Below are 454 nucleotides of genomic sequence, written 5' to 3'. Positions count from 1 at the left end.
TTTTTTTTTTTTTTGAGACACAGTCTCGCTCTGTCGCCCAGGCTGGAGTGCAGTGGCGCGATCTCGGCTTACTGCAAGCTTCACCGCCTGGGTTCACGCCATTCTCCTGTCTCAGCCTCCTGAGTAGCTGGGACTACAGGTGCCCACCACCGCGCCTGGCTAATTTTTTGTATTTTTAGCAGAGATGGGGTTTCACCCTGGTCTCGATCTCCTGACACTGTGATCCGCCCGCCTCGGCCTCCCAAAGTGCTGGGATTACAGGCGTGAGCCACTGCGCCCGGCAAATCACAAGCATTCTTATACACCAGTAACAGACAAACAGAGAGCCAAATCATGAATGAACTCCCATTCACAATAGTTTCAAAGAGAATGAAATACCTAGGAATCCAACTTACAAGGGATGTCAAGGACCTCTTAAAGGAGAACTACAAACCACTGCTCAGTGAAATAAAAG

This window comes from Mandrillus leucophaeus, unplaced genomic scaffold (assembly GCF_000951045.1).
Source record: "Mandrillus leucophaeus isolate KB7577 unplaced genomic scaffold, Mleu.le_1.0 Scaffold400, whole genome shotgun sequence".
NCBI lineage: Eukaryota > Metazoa > Chordata > Mammalia > Primates > Cercopithecidae > Mandrillus > Mandrillus leucophaeus.
Note: the sequence above shows the minus strand (reverse complement) of the source record.